Source organism: Peromyscus eremicus, chromosome 3, assembly GCF_949786415.1.
Source record: "Peromyscus eremicus chromosome 3, PerEre_H2_v1, whole genome shotgun sequence".
In the NCBI taxonomy this organism is placed as follows: domain Eukaryota; kingdom Metazoa; phylum Chordata; class Mammalia; order Rodentia; family Cricetidae; genus Peromyscus; species Peromyscus eremicus.
In genome coordinates this window covers 10,056,831-10,078,775 of record NC_081418.1, presented here as the reverse complement: position 1 = coordinate 10,078,775, position 21,945 = coordinate 10,056,831, and the positions used below count along the sequence as shown (strand labels likewise).

Sequence of the window (21,945 nt, the reverse complement as noted above, 5' to 3'; positions counted from 1 at the left end):
GAGAGTTTCAGAAATTACTCTGGTAAGATTAGATGTTTTCATAATTTTATTTTCTTCAGCTAACCGTCACTATAAATATACATCTACAATTAAATAAGATATATAAAAAATATTCCTACTTCAGAAAACCATTACTCTATTATTATTCCATTCCCTTAAAAACAGTAAAATTGTGCCTCAGCTACTAAATATATGGGATTCATTTACAAAAGATTAATTAGCATGACCCTCTGTACCTTCTCACCGAATCCTGTTTCCCAAGGATTCATGTATTCACACATGTTCACTTCTTGTCAGAAATGCATAAAATTTTACTATGACTATGGTAGGGATGTAATATGTACCCCAGAGAAAGACAATAAATATCAAATTACCCACCAGAATGATTAAAATTAAGAGCCTATCCTGGGGCTTGGGAGAGACGGCTCAGCAGTGTAGAGCAGAGCACTTGCTGCCTTGCAGGGGATCTAGGTTCACTGTCTGGCATCCACATGTAGCCCACACAATCCTTACTTCCATTTTCAGTGAATCTGATGCCCTCTTCTGATTGGCATGGCCACTAGACATGTGCATGGTGCACATACATATATGCAGACAGAACACTCATACACGTAAAATAATATAGCCGAACCTAAAAGGAGACCATATTCCAGTGAGCACTACATTTACCATTTACTACATTTGAAATGAACGTGGTTTCAAGTAATTGTATGTGCAGTAAGATATGTATCCATTATTATTACCGTCTTCTAATAATATACTTTTGAATAGTAATATAAAATAAAAGTGTTTGGATCCTGCTAAAATATGTAGAAAGAAATTATTTTTGTTTTAATCACATGTATTGGGAAAGGATGTACAGGTATGTGATTTTTAAAAGGTACAAATGGACTAGCCAGTTGGCTCAGAGAGTAAAGAACTGCATTGCCTGACATGATTGTTTGAGTTTGACCCTTGGCCCACATGATGGAAGGAGAGAAACAGCTCCTGCAAGCTGTTCTTTGACCCAGCATGCCTACCATAGTACACAAGTCCCCCCCCCCACAAAATAAATAAGCTCTAGTTAATAAAAATATACAAAAGGGTCGATTATAGTATCCTCACATAGGAATCTGATAGCTTATTGCACACTTCATCTTTTCTGTATCACAAGCATCCTTATGATAAAATTTTGAGAAAATGTTTGCCTCATGAGAAAGATCAGGTCATTTTTAAGGTCAGTCATCCTGGAAAATGTGAAAGGAGATGAAGGGAATAATGTGGCACAGTTTTGTGCCAGAAAAATACAAGGTAGTCTGTTCTTTTTAAAATAAATACTCTTTAAAATTTAAAATAATTGAATTTATGTTTAGGTTTTAGCCAAATGCCTTTCAGATTTACACACTTTTCTTGCAAAAAAAAAAAAAAGATTTTACCCTTTTCTTTAGATTACATGTTCAATCCTAATTACTTTTTACGGTTGTCTATTATGTAGGACTAACCCAAAGTTATCACCTTATGTTGTAATGCTGTCAAAGGGCTTATTCTTCTTCATAGGGCTCACTGGAGCCTTCATGAAGTACTCTTTATTCTACACTCTAGCTCCCCAGGAAAAGGGAAACAATCTTACTGCTGTATTTTAAATCATTGACATCCTGACCATGACTTCATTTGCAATAAAAATCACAAACTGTGCAAGTGCATTTTATAACTCCCAATTTTTTTAAGTTTTAGTAAGAAAATGTCTCGTCAACTTTGTGTTGAGAAAGTCTTATACTCCCCACATAGTGGAGGCTGTGTGAGGTTGAACAGGCTATCAAGAGTACATCCCACAGCTCATTCCTGGAGTTTTCCTTCCACTGACATCTCCATGTTTTACTCCTTCATATTCTTTTAGAAAAATATTTAAGCATTCTACTGAAAGTCAAGTGCTTTTAGCTACTATAATTTGTTATTTAAGTAATGTAATGTCCCTCCCAGCCATAAGAAAACATACATGAACAGAAAATGACATTAGCTTTTTCTGATGTTTGTAATCTTGGAACATCCTTCAGTTCAGCAGGCACAGACCTCTGGAACACTGGGTGTTACAAAGGATCAGGATGCAGGCACTGTAGAGTAGGGAGAGGAATATGTATTTCTTTAATGATTGTGTTTTGACTGAACTACCAAATTCCCAGACATTTGGCCAAACATTGCTCTGGATATATCTGTGAGGGTTCTTGTGGACAAGATTAATGTTTGAATTGGTAGACTAGAACACATTGCCCTCCCAAATGTAGGTGGGTTCATAGATCTCTCTGAAGAGCCAAGGAGAACAAAAAGCCAGGCACACCATGAGTAGGAGGGAATTTCCTTTTGTCTGAATCACTTGAGCTGGAATATTTATACATATAATTTTCTTTTTCTTTCTCCCATGTGCATGAACTCAACCATCTCATCTTGGGCCTGGAACCTGCATAGTTCACAGTAGAGCCATAGTTTGGCTTCTTGATCACAAGACATCAGACTAGGACTGATCTACATGTCTGTTCTCCTGGACATGAGTTGCTGGCGTTAAATAGCTGTCCACTGTCAGTTCTCCCGAGTGTCTGGCTAGCAGCTGCAAGTCCAGGGAATCTCGTCAGTCTCCATAGTCACGTGAGCCAGCACATTGCAGCAATCCTCTGTTCTCTGTCTTTTTTCAGTACATAGTTAAATAAACATCCACTTGTTTCTCTGGAGAAATCTGGCTAATGCAATCTCTTTGGACTGGGATTTAGAAACAGATCCCATGTAATTTGCAGCACAATTTTTGGATGATCTGTGTCATATCACATGCAAAATTTTTCTAGATATGATCACTATATCTATATGATCACTTCAAGAAATCCTGAACACAAATAATAAGTCAGTCTTTTCTGTATGAGTTTACTAATTATTTGAAACAGTAAATTTATGATACAAAGTGGTTTCAATGTTCTTTGGCTTTCTAAATAAAAAATCATGAAGGTGTTTTTATTAAGTTCAAAATCACCTGGACATAGTTCTCTAAATATCAAGCTGAATGGCTCCTACCTTCTTGGCAATGCCTAGTGTTTAACAGTGGAAGAGTTCCCTTGTATAAGCCTCTAGACTTTCACTTATATCCCTGTGGAAATTACTGATTAAAAACTATGATCTTCCATCTTGTTTATAGAATAAGAAAATATACCATATAGATAACAAGTACATGGTAAGTTTTAGTCATGGCATACACTGACATGTTTTGTAAAACATACTCTGGGTAGGAATTATGCTAATGAGATTATCTATATGTATTTGAAAATATGTTTCAGCTACATAGCTTTAGCAATCATCTATTATTATCATATTATTACCAGATACAGAAAATTAGCATTCTATGCTCTGTCAATTTCATTTTTTCAGTGTCTTTCAGTTTTCTTTCATTGTAAGGTTGTGATTAAGCTTTGAAACATTTATTCAGACTAAGGTCATCTGCACGTTTGCAAATTTGCCTTGCATGCACAATATAAACAGTTGTAATACAAATTAGGTCAGGAAGAAATATACACATTGTTTTTCAAATCTTTTAACTTGATGATATAATATCAATTTTAGGTACAGATTCTCTCATATCACATAGAATGAGCCATTCACTTCCAATTTTGTTTATGTTTTCTAATAATAAATAAAAGGAAATTGAGCTATAACCTACAGCAGTAAAATCTAACAGTTAAATTAGGCAAAACTTATAAGATTTAACAGCTCTTATTCTGAACAAATAAATGAATGTCCTAAGATGTAGGTACAGGTGTAAAACAAAATGAGGGAGAGATTAAAGTGACAATGAGCAGTTAGTAAACCACCGGGAACCTGAAACTGATACAGTAACTATAAAAGCAATGTGTATAAAGTCAGAAATATGTTCCTTCCTTTATATATTCAAGTACAGAATCCATAAGATAAGGCAGCTTTATCTGAGAAAATAAAGTGGACAAGTCAAGGCCTATGACACATTGATAAGAGAAGTTGTGTGGGAACAAGAACCATGGGTTATTTTGTGAAGTGAAAAACAAAACAACTTTTATTCTTTTTATAGACACTCTAGAAGTATGGAGAGTCTTGTAGGGACTTTTAATTTCTCAGTGTCTTTTTAAAACAATCTAATATAAAGCTTAAGATTTTCTTGAATGCTTCAAGAAAAATGTGATGAAATCAAAAGGAAAAATGTTAATACCTCAAACTGCAGTGTTACAAGACATTCTCTCTCTCTCTCTCTCTCTCTCTCTCTCTCTCTCTCTCTCTCTCTCTCTCTCACACACACACACACACACACACACACACACACACACACATGCACACACATCATTTTTAAAATCTACCTTTATATTTCCAATAGAGAAACATACTCATATCTTAAGAGAACTTTTCTTAATTATTTTATATTTTCTGAGATGAATTAATTTCCTCTTGTTAAGGCTATTACTATACTTTTGATTGCTTTGTTTTGTTTTAATCTTGGCATGATAAAAATATGTTTTTCAAATTATATATATGAGCGTAAACTTGGGAACATTTACCTTAGTTATCTTCAAGAATGAATAAAGGAATCAACATCCATGGCACTGGGCCAAAAGGAAAAATAGAAAAATTAAAAATGGTTTTAAATAACACTTTTGTCACTAGGCGGTTTGTCATCGAGTTTCTACAAAACTCTGTGTGTTTAATGTTGTTTGCCCTTCCTGCTCACATCCTGAATTATTTGTGATGTGTTTGTGTGAGTGTCTGGAAACACAATTGTGATCAGAGTGCTATTTAAACACTATGTTGCTTAGCAATTGAAGAACATTCAAGATTCATAGTAAATTTTCATACATTATGAGTTAGTTAAGTAGTTTAAAACTTTAGAAACATTGTTTGATGAAATATTTTATTTGTCTCACATACATAATGAAAAGAATTTACAGGAATAAAAATAACAGTGTTCACCTAAGAGCAGTCAATGTAAGACAAGTCAGCCCTGGGCTCTTTCCAGTCGAGCTTAATTGTGGCACCACAATGAGGACATTGTTATCCCAGGTTTTACCTACCTGGTGCACTCATACATAAACACAGAGAGTTCCAACACAGAAAAGCCTAGTGACTATAAACTTCACCATAAATCTAGCATGGGCTGCAGAACACAGAAGCACAAAGAAGACATCAAAATGAGCATTAGAATTAGGTAGGAAGTTCACTAGTGTATTGTATACACAAAGTCTCCTTAGGGGTTGACTCGATGAGTGATCCGACTGTGCAGACATTTCTCTTTTATTTGCACAAGGATGAAAAGGAAGGACTTAGGAAACCTTTAGAATGATTTCTCAGTTCCTAGAATTCAGCAGTTCGGTAATTTGCTTCCATGACATAAGCAGGCCAACATGAAAGTACCAAATGGCTTAACAAATGTTGATGTCTTGGTAACCTATTGAAAAACACAATATTTTAATTAATTCTTAAATTATGATTTACTTATTAACAAGATGTTTGTGTCTGTGTGACATGGTGCAGCTACTTACATTTTGGATCACATAGAAGACTGTGAACCTCATGACCTGTTCAAATAGACCTCCAGGAAGTTTTATTATCTCCCCTGCTGAGAAGACACCTCCACACGGTTAGGATGACCTGAAAGCAATGTGGTACTCACCGATGTAGAAACTGAGGTAGCCTGACCAGTTCATGTAGTGTCTGACTGACCAATATCCAACTTTGCTTTTAACTTGAACACTTAAAATATCTCACTAGACACTAACAGAATCATTCATCCCTGCTGAGGTGTCTTTGCATCAATTTTAGATCGATGATGTAGACTATTCACTGCTACCCTTACTTATAGTCCTGATTCTTAACTTGTGAAGCCAAAAGGCTTACGCCAGCAGAAGTACATGGGAACACTGTAAAGCAGCTATACAAGCCCTGGACCTTAATGTTGAATATTGGTATCTTTTAATTTTTCTGAGTCAAAATAAAACAAGTGTTTCTCAGAATTATATAATATAATAATCTCTTACTTTAGGGTGGCTAGAGGTGAAGAGAGGATCTACAAGGAGTTGGGGGAGGGGAGACACATAATCCTAACATATATTGTATGAAATAGTATATGAAATAATTTCAATGCAAATTACATAAAATAAAAAGAAACTTGATATCAACCTATAAACAGTCTACAGGGGTGGTACAGGGGTACAGTCATCATATCTTCAGACAATGGGAATTGTGATTTTAAGATTTAAACCAAATTTTCCCAAGTTTCTGGATTCATGGTTCACTCAGTTAGCTACCTTTGTTAGCAGTCAGTGTGAGATGTATTCTGCTGAAAGAAGGATTTACCTTCTCATGCCTGTATCCTAATGCATGACCTTGCTGTGCTCTAAAGAAGGAATTTTGAATGAGTTTCCATTTTATCTAATTTTTACATTTCAGTAACCCACTTAGCTATATAAACATAGTTTCCCCTTAAAAACAAATATCTTATAGAAATGTGTATTTACTCTCAGCTCAAGACCTTGGTGGATTTTCACCTAGATTAATAAGAGAACTCAAATATGAGAGTCTTAAAACTAAGTGGTGTTTGTTATCTGTTGCTTATTCAATAAACCATGAGCACTAGGGACACATCACACTGAAAACTCAGAATAGAAGACTCAAGCAAGGTAAAGGGATGGAGAGTCAAGAAAATCAACTGACTTTTAAGTATAAAGACAAACGATGGGATGGCAGAAAATTTCTGTATAAAAATTTCAAAATACTTCAGACAGTATACAATACTGCTAATTGTTAACTAACTCTCAGAGGCATTCTTGTGACTTTACATTCCAAGTCTGACATTCATTTCCCCATTTATTCATTCTAAAGTGGATTTACAATACTCCACCTTGCTCACACGTGTCGGGATCACTAAATAGACCCAGCTATGATCTCAGTTACAGTGGGACCCTAGCTAATTTTAACCACAGAGGTATTAAGTTTCGTTTTAGTTTTTAAATTTAAATCTTTTTCGCCCATCAGGCAGTAGATGGCTGAGGTAATGGAACTCAGCATGCAGGTCTGGAGAGATTGCTCAGTAATCAAGAGCACTTGCTGCCCTTGAAGAAGACCAACCACATTATGATTCCCAACAACAACTTGATGGCTCACAAACACTCTGAATTCACCCTCTACTGACTTCTGAGGGCACCAGGGACACACATAGTGCACATGTATACATGCAGGCCAAGCATTCACACACATAAAATAGAACAGATCTTTCAACTGAAAAAAAAAAAAATATATATATATATATATATATATATATATATATATATATATATACACTATTGTTACTGGGAAGGATTGTGTGTCTATGGTGTTGTGATATTTGTTAAAAGACTTCCCCAAATCTGTATCTGTATAAATGAGCTTCATATGAGTGAAGGCTCCCTGGGGTTAACAAGGACATATCTGTATTGTAAATCTCAGACTCATTCTTAGGAATTCATATACAACACTCAGAAAACAACCAATTAAGTGATCCATGATGAATAAATAATATATAGGAAATTGAAAAAAACAAAGAGAATAACTGACATGAAAATTGAAAGGTGATAGAAAAAAATTAATTTGAATACTCAGATGTTAGAAATATGTATGTACATTGGTACATACATAAGTATACACGGGTGTATGCATGCTTGCATAATTTAATTCTGAACTGACTGCTGCATTCTTTCTTTCACAGTCATTGGAAAATATTTTCTGTGTAGCTGGAGGCATGCCTATACGTGATATGTTTGCAGTTAGAAACAGAGATGACTGTAGGTAGACATCCTCCTCCCTCAGGACCAGCACTGTGAGTGGGCAATTTCATACTGTGATGTGCTCTGAAAGGCACCTGTTCACCAAGGACTAGACTCAGTTCCCTACCCTCCTGCCTCCTACTTCATCTGCACTGCTCTACCAGTGTGCTTCTCTGGGACTTCCTATTCCAGAGGCAAGTCTTTTGAATTGCCCATAGCAACACCCTGATCGACTAAGTACCTCCAGTGATTTTATAGGCTGCTAACCATTGATGGAGTGTGGTAAATTATCATTAGAAAGTATCTGGAGGTTTCATTTTGCCATTTTTCTGCAAATATACATTTTAATGGTTGCTTCTTATTTTAACCCTCCATTTCTTTCATCTGATATCTGTCACTAGACCAGTATTTTTCCTTCAAAAATGTGACTAAATTTTTGTCAATATCATGGCATATTATTTTAAGTGCACAGCTATTAAACAAGTTAAAATATTACTATATGTGAAATGTGATGCTGTGTGTAAATATGTATATGTGTGAATGTGCACATGCACACACAAACAGACACACACACACACACAGACATACAGTGAGCAAGTAAGGGAACAGAAAAAGAAATACGAAGCAGTTTAACTATTTCAAAAAATGGTTTATTTTTATGTTTTTAAAATCCTCTAGAGTTTGTATTTGTGTAATAAATAATATCTTATTGTAAATGTCTTATAATCCCCTGCATATATTTTAATTATTAGATGACAATAAATTTGTTGCTGCATACATTTCTATTGTTTTGCTTAGTGAGAAAATTTACCTTACCATTTTCTGCTCCTCTCATGCTGGCTGTTGCAGAGTACTTTTAGTGCTTCAGCTATCTTATAAGGAACCTTTTAGTAAACAGCAACTTTTTCTTTGGTCATATAGCACTAACCTATAAAAATAAAAGTAGCCAGCCACTTATCATTAATAGAGTAGCAAGTATTGATTTTATATGATATTTAAATAATAAATATTAATACTTATTATTATATACCAATACTAAAATACAAGATATACCTATATCTGCCCCATGTCTCTATGCTGAGATTACTTCTTTCTGTGCCACAACAGGACATTTTCTGTCCCTGGGAGGAAGTTAAAGGATATTGGTGCCCTAATTTTTAATACTCAATATTGATCTTTAATTTACCATTTTATTATACTATATGAGTTAATATTTGATTTAGTTATTTAAACAGTTTAAATAATTTTAGTTTTAGTAAGTAAGTTTTGTATACAATATATTTTGATGACATTCTCTCCCTGTCCCCAACCAGTTTCATATCTTCCCCACCTCTCTACCTATCAAATTTCATGTTCTCTCTCTCTCTCTCTCTCTCTCTCTCTCTCTCTCTCTCTCTCTCTCTCTCTCTCTCTTCTCACACTCACACACAAAACATAAAAGAAAAAAAACAAGCAAACAACAACAAAACACTTTTCATTTTGGTATGTAAATATTTGAAGCTTCTTTTAAGCTTAAGTTTAAAGTGTACTCAGTCTCTTTTTTTAATTTTAAATTTTACAAAACCTTCTACAGATCAGGAATGTCTTACCAAATCTAAACAGTCCAAGCTGGACATAGTAACACTCTCCTCAGCGGGGACAGCCTCAGCATTACTTTATTGCCTTCAGGAAGCTAAAAAGTTCCCTTAGTCTCTGAGGAACCTCACCTCAGGTAAAACCAGATCCTTAGACTGGAAGCAGAGAGGAGTTTCAGGATAAGCGAGTAGGAAATAGACTTGGGGTTTATCAAAAATTGAAAAAAAATGGTGCTCAGAGAAAGAATAAAGCTTGGGTGTGGGATTCTCAAAGAGCAGTTGCAATCGGTGTCTTAGGAGTGGACACATACATCATTTTGGTGCCTCTTCAATTAGATCTGAAAGACTTACTAAGAAATATTTTCATCTTTATTTCTTTTCCCTTCTCCTATAGGGTGGCTCTAGACATGGAATCATGGGTGGGATTACAGTCTGAGAAAGTCAGAAGCCAGTTGGTTTGCAGGAAGTAATTAGACACGTCCTTTACTATGAATGGCACTTTCAGCCAGATTTCTACGAAATTTGAGGCTAACAGTTAGGAAGAGAAAAAGGTCTTCAGCAAGTGATAACTGTGTTGACATTCTTTATACTGCAGTGTCAAGAGTCTCCATACAGACTCTACCTGAGGGGATTCGCTTCTTCCCATGACTTCATAGTTTTCTAGTATACCTCAGCATAGCCTTATAATACCACTAAGCATCTGGAGGGATGAGGCAGTGGATTGTGAGTTTTAGGTCAGAATGAACTATACAGCAAATTCCAATCTAGGTTACCTTATATAGAAAATTCTTGTTTCACACACACACACACACACACACACACACAAATGAAAAATAGCATTTGCGTGAAGAAATGCTAAAATTATAACTGAGGCTGGAAATGGAAAATGACTAACTGATTGTTTTCATGTGCTATTTCGAGGGGTAGGGGGGTGGCTCAATGGATAACTGCTTGCTGCTTAAGGATGAAGACCTGAGTTTGAAGATTCTCCAGCTGAAACCCCTGTGCTGATGAGCAGAGATGGGTTCATTCAAGGGGCCAACCTTGCCAGCCACTCTTACAGACCTGAAGCTGGGGTTCCTAGACAGACTCTCATGATGATGATGATGGTGATGGTGATGGTGGTGGTGGTGGTGGTGGTGGTGGTGGTAGTGGTGGTGATGGTGATGGTGGTGGTGGTGGTGGTGGTGGTCGTGATGGTGGTGGTGGTGGTGATGGTGATGATGGTGATGATGGTGATGGTGATGGTGGTGGTGGTGATGGTGATGATGATGGTGATGGTAATGGTGGTGGTTATAGTGATGGTAGTGGTGGTGGTGATGGTGGTGATGGTGGTGGTGGTGGTGATGGTGGTGGTTATGGTGATGATAGTGGTGGTGGTGATAATGATGGTGATGGTGGCTATGGTGGTGGTGGTGGTGGTGATGGTGATGGTGGTGGTGGTTATGGTGGTGGTGGTGGTGATGGTGGTGGTGGTTATGGTGGTGGTGGTGGTGATGGTGATGATGATGATGATGATGATGATAATGATGATGTTGATGATGATGATGAAACAATAGAGGAAGACACATGGTGTCTGCCTCTCGCCTTCATACATGTATACACAGGTGAGAACACCTGCATGCATATTTTTTACACACACACACACACACACACACACACACACACACACGTAAGCAATTGAACTAAAAATATAAAGTAAAATAAAAATGATAATTTGGATTCATTACATGACTTAAGACAGAAATATTTCTTTGATCTATGACTTTTTGCTTCTCATATTTTAAACTTAGTAAAACTTAAAATTACACATCTCACATTACATTTTACCAGGAAGTATGATAATATGTCATGTATACTATATTCCTACTGTGTATTTATGCTACTTATTTATTTTAATCTGAAGACATCTGCTTGTACTAGAGTTCTGATTTAATTATTATCATTTACTTTAGAGTTTATAGTCGGACGCTTCATTTGTGTGGTCTGCATGTTTATGGTCTCTCTGTCGTTTCAATTCCATTTCTAACGGCAAACTGTGTTCGATGGGTACGCAGAGGCAAGTCCTTGTCTTGTGACTCAGTGGGTCCCAAGATGAGCTTGCTAGAAGTCGTCTTCGCTTCATGCTAAAGGTGTGTGAGACAAGTCTCACAGGGAGAAAGAGTCTTCTAGTTGATTGGAGTAGACAGGCTTTTGGTGTCACTTTTCTTCACCAAGGTGGCACTGTCTTAACTTCTGTCACTTCCCAAGAAAGACATCTCAGCCCATGGGTATGGTTCAGAAAGAAACGTTCAGGAAAAGAATGTATAAGTTGTATATTTATTTTGAGAAACTATCACCCAGCCGAGATAGAGAGGTTAGTCTATTCACATCATCTTGTGTGTGGGAATCTTTCCAGTGAAAAAGCAAAGAAACCATAAAATTAAAGAAAACATCTACGGAGCCCTCAGACACTCAAAAATGCCATCTCCTTTTCTTTTCTTCTGGAATCTCTCTTTCCATGGAAACTCGTTCTGAGATCTCTAAAATAAAACAAATATCAAAATCCTGTTTTTTCCTCCTTCTTTCTAAAATTTGCCTGCATCTGCTCTTGAGGTTCAAATTCAATGCAAATTGGGGAAATGCTGCATTACCGTGGAGAATGATTAAATTAAAATGGGACCACCATGAACTGGGTTCCTTATTCCCTCGATGTGATCTGTGTCTTTTATAAATAAATTATGACATCTTTAGAAATTTTTTTGCTAAAGAGTTTAAAATACTGCTTTAGTTCCCAGTCTAGAGAAAGAAATTGGGACTTTAAAACAATCAAAGTCATATGAAATTAAATGTCTGATTCCAAAGTTACAGATAAAACTAAGCACTTCCAAAATTCTTTGTTAAAAAGATTTGATGCAAAAATCTATTAGTTAAAAGAAAACAACTCCATAAACTCTGATTGAATAAATAATTTACTTAATTTTTAAAAGGAAGAGAAATTTACCCAGTAAATTATTCTTTTGGTGATACTGGTGTGTAATTGCTTAGAAAGTCTACCACACAACAAAACAACTCAAAGGTACTGTCAACTTCTATATTCCTTACAGAACACATAGCTTTCTTTTTTTACCTTCCCATCTTGTGGTAAGGGTTCACTATTAAATTTAAATAGTGTATGCTGAAACTCTGTTTAAATGTGTACTTTGTATTCTTTTCCAATTCTCTTTCTTTGAGAGCAAAGTGCATTCCACACATCATAAATTAATACCGAGAAATCTGAATGTACCCCAATAGAGTCTCTCAGTGATGTCTGGAAAGCCAGGCCCTTGTTTATTCTGTGTGTGGCCACTTTGGTTATTAGTGGGGGTAACACTGGCCGCCTTGCCCCAGATTTATGAGACTTGGCAAAGGCCTTGAGAAAACAGAGCCCAGTTTGTCTCAGCAGAAAACATTATTAGATACTAAATAAACATTAATTTAGGTAAACTGGTTCTCCTCAGTCCAAAGGAACACGTTCTTATTCAGATTTCACTCTGATGGATGAAAGACTGCATGAGGGAATTTCGTTATAGAAACCACAAAGAAGGTCAATTTAAGTAATAGCTAAAGCTCTGTCCCTAGGACACCTTCATGGTCCTTTCTGGAGAGCAGTGGTCCTCTGCCAGGGATGGCATGCATCATGTCCTTCTCCCATGGGGGAAAGATGAAGGAAACACTCCATCTTTTCAAAATAGCACAGAATACCCAATAGTACAATGATTGATTTTCTCTGGATTCTCTGAATCTTTGAGAAATGAAGCATATTGTGCATTTAATTAACATTTGATTCTGAAATAGATTATGGACTGTGAACATAAGGAGGTTAAAACACTCCAAAAAGTAACTTGAACTCTCTCATCAAGAAGTGAATGTCATAAAAAAGATGGAAAGTGAGTGGCTGATTTGTGCATTAGGTTAAAAAGAGAAAGTTGCTGCAAGGACAGTATGCCATATCACGTTGGCTCCTGGGCTGGAAAAACCAGCTGTGAAAAACATTTTGAGATCATCTTGAAAATTAATGTAGACGAATTATTAAACAATGAAAATAGTTAATAATAATAAAGAAATTAATTTGAGCAGGTTGTTAATTATAATGTTCATTCAATTACTACTGTAAAATACTGCTGTAAAATATATCTACATGTATGCATGTGTAAGTGAAAACACCAGAAAAGATACAGAAAAATTGCACAGCAACAATTTAAACTGGACAACGGATGAAAATATATCTTTATTCTTCTTTTTGTGTACCTGTAATTTTAACCCCTCAGATTCAGATTTGCTTAGAAGTATCAAACTTGTTTCCAAACAATATAAAACTGATCAAAATTATTTCTTCTCTTTGTTGTAATGGCTCTCAATGAATCTCGAATTATTTTTATGGTACCAAACATACAAACCTTTCTCTGAATGAATGACTATTCTAAGTCCTCACTATGACTAATAATTCTATACAATTATTCATTATTAAGCCATTCCCATGAGGGAACCAGAGAAAATCTGGGTTAAATGGATTTTGCTGTTAACAGGGAGTCCTTGGTAATTAAAACTGGTTGATAATGTACCTGCTTTGCATGCTATAAGCTATGCATTAGAGGGAATAAATAATAGATGTCAGAGTCAGGAAATAAGAACTAAGAACTCTGCTGTAACCTGTCAGAGAGGATTGGAGCTGTGGTTGCTGAGTGTGATGGATCTTTTCCATTTTGTGTGTAACACTCATTAATATTACATCTTACACTTTATGATGTAACCTGACAGTTTTGTTTTCTATTCCTTACTTACTGCTCTGTAAATTGCATGAGATTTCTCCTCATATGCTCCTTATGGTGTCTACAGTACTGAGAATGGTTTGGAGCAGTTAAAAGATGCCCAGTTAATATTTTCTCAAATGGTACCTAAACGAATTAGCATTCACAGGACTGGTTTAATACTTAACCTTTAAAAAGTTTGCATTTATTTATTTGTTTGTTTATTATGGGTGTGGCACCGCAGCTTATGTGTAGAGAGATCATGGGACACCTTCTTGGAGGTGATTCTCTCCTATGCCAAGAGTCCTGGAAAGTGAACTCAGGTAGTCACCCTCAGTGGCAAGCACTTATACCTGCTGAGTCATAGCTCTTGTCCTGTTTCTTTAACAATAGCTCTGGTAAAGTGAATATTTTTACTCACACTGAAAAAATAATAAAAAAACTGTTCCTATGAGAATGAATTTTGTCTATGCTAATACTTTCATATGCATATTTAAAAATTATAGGGCATTCATTAACATTAATCTATAATAATATACTGATTGACATTATTTGCAAGATACAAGTTTATCTGATTTTTACTTGCTTTGATGTTTCTTGTTTTTCTGCTATCCAAATATAGGTTTAACCTTCATCTATAGAAAAAAGTAAGTGTTGATTAAGTACATGTGCTATTATATTTTGGGCATAGTTGTTTGTTAAAAATACTGCTTGTCCACAGGGACAAATAGCCAAACAAATGGAAACACATGAACTATGAACCAATGGCTGAGGGGTCCCCAACTGGATCAGGCCCTCTGAATGGGTGAGACAGTTGATTGGCTTGATCTGTTTGGGAGGCATCCAGGCAGTGGGACCGGGTCCTGTGCTCATTGCATGAGTTGGCTGTTTGAAACCTGGGGCTTATGCAGGGTCGCTTGGCTCTGCCTGGGAGGAGGGGACTGGACCTGCCTGGACTGAGTCTACCAGGTTGATCTTAGTCCTCAGGGGAGGCTTTGCCCTGGAGGAGGTGGGAATGGGGGGGTTGGCTGGCTGGGGGGAAGGGGAGTGGGGCGGGAGGGGGGAGAACAAGGGAATCCGTGGCTGATATGTAGAACTGAATTGTATTGCAAAATAAAAATAAAATAAATAAATTCCAAATTTTAAAAAAAATACTGCCTGTCATTTAGGATGTATATATTAGTTTACAGAAGATAATACAATAATACCTCAGAAATCTGAAGATGACAGTTTCCTATTTCTACAACTCTGAAATCAGTGACACTGTTAATCAATGAAATGTCATAGTTTCACTAACATCCTCTTATCAGTAAATGTAAAATGATGATGATGTGTATTAATGTGGTATTTTACATTAAATATAAAAAGATACAATACATAATATGAATTTGATTTTTTGAGAATTACTTTTGGAATGATTAAGAGCTTTTTCTTTAAAAACAGCAGTAATAATACTTTATCAAAAGTAATAAATATAGATTAGTGACATTAATTTTAAGATGTTTAAGATTTAAATTTAAAGCATTTACTGACATAATTGGATCTTTATTTTTTTTTATTTTGGTTTTTCGAGACAGGGTTTCTCTGTGTAGCTTTGCGCCTTTTCCTGGAACTCACTTGGTAGCCCAGGCTGGCCTCAAACTCACAGAGATCCACCTGGCTCTGCCTCCCGAGTGCTGGGATTAAAGGCGTGCACCACCACCGCCCGGCGGATCTTTATTTTTTAAATGGTATAAGATAGATATTTATCTTAATAGGAATTGGTACTTTTGAGTAATCTATAATTAATACTGATCACAGACAGTGATCAATGCTAACACCAAATATTACTTGTATATTAATAATAGTAAACACATTGAATAAGTTAAGTTTATCACTTCATTTTCCTCCTCCGATCTCCTATGAATACAGTGCACTGCACACATCTGATCACTTCCTCCATCACCGGCAGCTCTTCTGGGTCTCAGTCATTGGTGTTTGCTCTGCTTTTTAACTTTTAACAAGGATCAGTTCTTGTTATTATTCTTTCAAGTTCTGGGACCCCTTCTCCTGGCAACCTCACCTCATCTGTCCTAATGCTTCCTTAGGGCTGATTACTATCAAAGTTAGGCATCTAGTATGGCTGGTGTCCTCTTGCTCAACTTTTAACTTAGCTGCCTTCTCAATACTTTCGACAGGATATTGAGTTGATAGATAAAGCATATCTAAAATCTCAGATCTTAGTCTTCCTTCTATCTCCTCTTAACTGGTCCTCCACGAGAAGCCTGGGTCTGAATTCTCTATTAATAATGTCAACTCTGTCTTTATATCATATAGAATCTGCCCTTTACTTTTGCCTTCTCTGTAATTAATGCTGCTTTTATCTGCCATGTAAGGAACTTCTCCAGGTCTTTATTCCAGCCTAATGTTTTAGTTAAGTCTTTCTCTAGCCATCTTGTGAAACTAAAACTTAAGCAAAAACAGTCCTGAGACTCTTTGCACAACTTTACACATAGCTCTTGTCACAATTTGGATATGTGCTTTGCTTACTGTGTGATCTCTGTATCATTTATGGGAGCAGTACTGGAGTGGGGAACATTGTTTCTATGTTTTATCTTCAGAGTCTATCTAGAAGAGTCTCTATTACACTTTGAATCACACACACACACACACACACACACACACACACACACACACACACACGAATGAATTTAGAACTGCCGACATTCTTGTCACTGAAACTATTGCTTTTATGATATTTTCTTTCATTTATAACTTTTTTTGTAAAACTTATTATGTGGACCATGTAGGACCTAAGGGTCATAAACTATGTATTTTGTTTCCTGTATCCCAAAGCTCATGATAACTCCATAAAAAGTATTTGTGTATATCTTTGTTCAGGACATATTTTAGAATATTTCCATAGCATGAATTTGAAGATGATTAGTTTATATTAGGTTAGATATTTTCTTAGAAATTTAACTGTTTAAAAATATCTCATAAGTGATAGTGATTACAAAATAACCTCACCACAGTATTCTATATGGAAGTCTGCACAGAATCAGGCTGCAGTCATCATGATGCTAGATTTAAAAACTGGCAGCCATGAAATGCATCTGTGTTCTGCAGGTGTACCCTTCCTGTCTGAACTTCTAACCAGTTCCCAGCTGATTAGCACTATCAGATTTTTTTTATCTGCTCTTGGTATCCACTTATTACTTAGTGTTCTAACTATAGCACTATTATTCACATTGCTATTGGAGCACATGCCTGTTAAAGACAGAATATCATTTCTAATTTGAAGGTGAGACGGAAACAGAGCACTTTATTAGGTGGTGTTGAAATATGTTTGGTCAAGAGGGATCAGAGTTTGCAAAGATTAATCTAATGTGCTAAATCGTATTCTCTGATCAAATGAAAGGCATTGAAACTCTACATTCTAGTAATTGGAAGGCAAACATTTGTGTAAGGTTGCCTTCCTATTGTGGAATACCTGAGAAAATCCAATTAACAGATGGAAAGATTTACTTTGGCTCAGAGTTTCAGATTTCACTTCATGGTCAGTTGGCTCAGTTGTTTGGGGGCCTACAGTGGAACAACACATGGTGGCCTTGGCCCAGAGGATCTCCTTACATAATGACAGCCTGAAAAGCAGAGGAAGAAGAGGGTCTGGAGTCTCATATTCCTTTAAGAGTATGTTCCATGTGACCTACCTCCCTTTACATAGGCTGTATATACTAAGGGCTGCATTACCTCCCACCTGCATCACAGAATCCCCGAGACTAATGCTTCAACACCTGGCCTTGGGCAGCCTCTGTAGACCCAGATAGCATAGTATTCGGTAGCATACTGTGTTGTTAATGTTTACAAAATGTACACAAAGTTTAAAGATAGCTAATAAAGAAATATCCATTTTGTGTGCTATTAAGAACACACTACAAAATACAAAGCTCAGATGAGGTGCCAAAGAAACTGAGAAACTGTCTTGTAAAACAAAAATAAATAAATAAATAAATTTAAAAATTACATATTTACTAGCCAAGTGGTGTTGGTACACACAATTTCCAGCACTTGGGTAGCAGAGGCAGGTGAAGTCTCTGTGAGTTTTAAGCCACCCTGGTCTACAGAGGAAGTTCCAGAACAGCCAGGAGTAGACAGAGAAACCCTGTCTCAATGAAAAAACAAAAAACTAAAACAAAGAGAGGAGGAGGAGGAGGAGATGAAGAGGAAGAGAAGAAGGAGGAGGAGAAGAAGAGGAAGAGGAAGAAAAGAAGAAGAAGAAGAAGAAGAAGAAGAAGAAGAAGAAGAAGAAGAAGAAGAAGAAGAAGAGAGAAGAAGAAGACATCATGTAGGTAATGGGGTCGATCAGTGAATATTCTTCACTCAGAATTTTTTTTTCAATACAACAAAGATCTTTCTTTATGTAGGAACAATGCTTCAACAACAGAATGTTTTTCTTTGACACAGGGAATTAAATTTTGGTTTAGAAGTGAAATTACTTAAACTGTCCACCAATTTGAAATGTTGACTGTGTTCTGTTCACAGCTGTTTGTTAGCTCCCAAACAAGTACAGTGGCATCTCAGACTACAGTGGAGCCAAGCAGCTTCTGTGCGGTCCTAATGTGTGTATCCATCCATGCCTAAAGTAACTGGCTCCAAGTTCACCAAGCTTAAGTTTTTTTTAAGCAATCAATGTCTCATAAAAGCGAAAAGCGATAAAGTGATTAAGACTTGATAGGGATGATCTTTAACCATTTAGTTCATTTAAATGGTAACAATATGGTCCCTGTTCTCCTGAGTTCCTCAGAGCCTCTGACTCAGCTACTGCATGACCACAGTTGAATCACAGACATCTTGTTCTCTTTACAGCCTTCTTGAATGGGGAACAAATGGGAATGGACACAAGCAATTTAATTTATGAAAAGTGTCAAGTGTAGTTCACACATCACTTAGAATTCATGAAAACTTATTGATTTTTACCAACTCTGTGGGAGAAAAATATAGCATCTATGATATACTCTGCTCTAATTTGGGACTAGTTCATTCCTGACATGAAGGAGAGGGATGTTCTGAAAGGTAATATATAATTTTGCCACATTCCTACCTCTTTCATAATAATATAAGTGGAAAAAATGCAGATATTCCTTTCCAAAGAAAGGGTATTTGCAATGTTAAAAATAAATTTGTATCATTTGCTATGATTTCATAACAGCTTTTCACTTGGTCCCATATATTACCAAAAAGTCAAAGCAATTGTTCAGTAGACGAGCATGTAAATCAGAAGTATCTTGCTGAACATATGTTTTTGGTTGGTTATGAATCCTTTGGAAGATCTTAGATTAATAAATTCATTTGAAAGGATTTATTTTTGTCTTTTGTAGAGTTATTTGAATAATTTTAGTTTACTCTTCAACAATGTCATGTACATTTATAGCACATGGTGATATTTGTCTCCCCCACCCTCCTTTATCCCCATCCCACATCCACCTACGTCCTAGCTCATCAACCTCATTCCCACTTTCAGTGTTTCTGTTCTATTTTTGTTTTTACTATGTGACCCTCTGAGTTTAACCATGCCTGGCAGAATGGGCACAGTTGTGGAGCTATCTAAGGAAGCATGAATAACTCATAGCTATATCACCAAAGATAATGACTCCTTCTCCTTCAGTAGCCCCCCACCTTCCAATAGCTACCCCTAAGTAGGGCTGGGGGAGCTGATGGTGCTAATGGAGCTCTTCCTCCATCTATGACTGTATGTTTATAGGTTCAACTGTGGGCCGACAACTGCAGTTTCTGTGAGTTCATGAGTTCATGGTCATGTTACATCCAGAAGACAGCATTTCAGGTCTTTGATTTCTGTCATACATAAACCACATTGTTTATATAATACATAAATTACATTGTTTCTGTCTGTTGTTCCTCAGTGTTCCCTGAGCATTTAAAGCTTTAAAGCTGATGCCTCAACAGTAGCTTGTTCTCGTTACCTTCACCATCCAGGAAGCTCTGCACTAACCAGCGTTCATTGCAAAGAAAAGCTTCTTTGACCAAGACTGATGATATAACCAGTCTATGGTTATAAGGATAAACATTTAGATGACAGTTGACAACATATCCATTTAGTAAATAGGAGTTTCCTTTTCCAATTTCAAAACAAAAATGCTCATTTTATTACACGAGAGAGACGTCTCAGTGCTTACACAGACTTACTGCTTTTGCAGGGGCCTGGATTTGATTCCAGCACACATATGGTGGTTCACAACCATCTGTAACTCCAGTTCAGGATTTCACACCCTCTTATGACTTCCATGGCACCAGAAATGCACATGCTACACATTCAGGCAAAGCACTCATCACACAATATCATTTTGTAGCTAAAAATCTTGAGGAAATAGATAATATGCAGTGGAAAATGGTTTCAGCAATGCTCAGAAACTTGAAAAATATGAGGCTTCTCATTCAATCCTCAATATGTTCTATTGTTTATAACGCAAAAGCTCTCAGAACAATTCCTTCTCATCATTAATTATAGTTTATCAAGTTCTTGTAATAAATTTTGATGTTATCAGGTAATTAAAGAAGATCATATTTTAAAGAAATTTCCTATATCTTTCTATTTCCATGAAGTTTAGTGTTTACTGAATCAGAAAAGTGGATGCTTGTTATGTCTCCACGTTATTATTTGGTGATTTCTTTACATTAGTTAAGTTTTTGTTTTGAGGTTAGTAATTTTCTATGAGCTATTTGAAGTAAATAAAAGAAAATGTACACTTTTGATGTCCAAGCATCTAAACATTTTGGTGAGGTAAGAGGTGCCTAAAAGTCAAGTATATATTATGACATGTGGTTTAGTGTTCTTAGTGGATTTCTGAGTATGCAAGCAAGTGGATCTCTTATTCTTGTGTCTTCTCTCAGGCTCTTTCTTTTGATTGATTTTTTTTCTTGTCCAAGTTGTGATAATTTGTTTTATCTGCTTATATTTTATTTTGTCATATTTTTAAAAAAATGAATGAATGAATGAATGAAACCTGACCAGGAGGATAAGGTTAACAACTGAACTGTTGCTCATACACTCTAGGAGAGTGAAAACCAGTGTTCTACAATGGAACGACACTGGCACTCCACCAGAGCAGAGTCCTGGTGTTCAGGAGCAGTTAACCTATTCTGTATTATGTTCTCCACAGTTATTTGTGCTGTTATTTGGCTGCTGTTTGATGGATTTTTTTTTCTTGTGTGTGTGTGTTGGGGGAGGTATTTATTTTGTTTTCTTGACTTGGTGGGTTTTGTTGTTGTATTGGGCTTTTGATTTTTGAGAAAGAAAAAGTGTGGGTAGGGATGGGGAGATGATCTGGAAGGACACACTCACAAAAAAAAAGTCAATTTTTTAAAAAAGGAATAGATTAGGCCAGGCGGTGGTGATGCATGCCTTTAGTTCCAGCACACTGGAGGAAGAGGCAGGCGGATCTCTGTGAGTTTGAAGTCAGCCTGGGCTACAGAGTGAGTTCCAGGAAAGGTGCCAAAGCTACACAGAGAAACCCTGTCTCAAAAAAACAAAAATAAATAAATGAATGAATTAATTAAAAGGAATAGATTAGGCCTGAGATTTGTTAGTTAAGGACAGTTGATGTTAAAACTAATCCCAAATTAGAAACTTAAAAATAAAGATAGCTGATTCTTAGGGGAAAAAAACGACTCAAGATACATGCAGCTTTATTTGATCTAGTTAGGTCCCCAAATGCACGTTGTAACTAAGAGCATTCTAAGTTAAAAATGTATTTAGTATATTTAACCTGCCTAATAGTCCAGTATAGCTTGGCAACATAGCTCAAGGTAGTGCATTGCTTCTTT

The 21,945-nt window shown here is 36.3% G+C and overlaps 1 protein-coding gene across 1 annotated transcript in view; it reads left to right on the top strand.

Moving 5' to 3' along the window:
• Window positions 1–21,945, top strand: part of Sema3d (semaphorin 3D) — a 107,632-nt gene that overhangs the window by 27,895 nt on the left and 57,792 nt on the right. The window lies entirely within an intron of this gene.